At 46.1% G+C, this 1019-nt stretch overlaps 1 non-coding gene across 1 annotated transcript; it reads right to left on the minus strand.

The window, feature by feature from the left end:
• Window positions 1-427: 427 nt before the first annotated feature.
• LOC140282491 (U5 spliceosomal RNA) lies at window positions 428-541 on the minus strand. The gene has a single exon (XR_011909919.1). It is a non-coding gene; the product is annotated as a U5 spliceosomal RNA (small nuclear RNA).
• Between the last annotated feature and the right edge of the window lie 478 nt (window positions 542-1019).

Below are 1019 nucleotides of genomic sequence, written 5' to 3' on the forward strand. Positions count from 1 at the left end.
CCCGCTTTCTACCAACTATGGTCGGACATTCACACCTTCTTACAGCGGAACACCTCCGCTCCCTCCTTTGATGGTGTATGTTCGGGCATTCGAACCTTTTCTTACCCGCTTTTTACAAACTATGGTCAGACATTCAAACCTTCTTGTAGCCGAACACATCCACTCCTGCTTTTGATGATGTATGGTTGGGCATTCGCACCTTTTCTCAACCGCTTTTTACTATGGCCCACCCGCTGCAATGAGCACTCTTCAGCCCTTTTAAATGGTATAACTTTGCACTCCCGCACGCTCCAGCAAGCACCATTCAAGCAACACCTTTGCACTCCAGCTTCAAACATCGGCACAGTCGCAACAGGTAAGGCGACTCTACTCAGAGAAGTCACTCTGCACAGTAACAAGATTTTTTTTGCACAGACAGAAAGGGCTTCACCCGCAAAGGTAAAGCCTGCCAAAAATAGAAACAACTCATTAGTGCTGCTCTCCACGGAAGTCTTTAATAAAAGGCGAAAGAGTTGTACGTTATGAAGAGAAACCAGAGTACGATTATCCGTCACTGCGGGAGCAGGGCATCAGGCTAGTTGGCATAGCCACCTTCCCCATGGTGAGCTTTGCTTGATTGAGACGCTTTCTCCCCCCCCTTGCTCCTCGGCTGACCAAGTAGGAACAATCGGGCCCTATTCGATGGCTGCCTTGTCTTTTACTCTGTGCAAAAGACAAGGCAGCAACAAAAACACCACGGGAACACCGTATTGAGGCTTTGTTCTGACCGCTCATTCGGTGTCGCGTTTCTTTCAAGCAATTCTCCCGCTTAGTCCACACTCTGCTCGCTCCCAGAGCCGTGTTAAAGTCTACTTCGCATTCACTCTCTTTTCTCAGCAGACTCTTGGGATTTTATCTATAAAATGAATTCCTTCACTCAAACTATGTTAAAACTGTCAAAAAAAAAAACAACGTTGTACTTTGCAGTAAAAGAAAGAGCAAATCTAAAGTTTCAGGAATCCAAGAATAAGCTTACTTTC

This window comes from Leuresthes tenuis, unplaced genomic scaffold (genome assembly GCF_036924035.1).
Source record: "Leuresthes tenuis unplaced genomic scaffold, fLeuTen1.0.hap1 SCAF_22, whole genome shotgun sequence".
In the NCBI taxonomy this organism is placed as follows: Eukaryota; Metazoa; Chordata; class Actinopteri; order Atheriniformes; family Atherinopsidae; genus Leuresthes; species Leuresthes tenuis.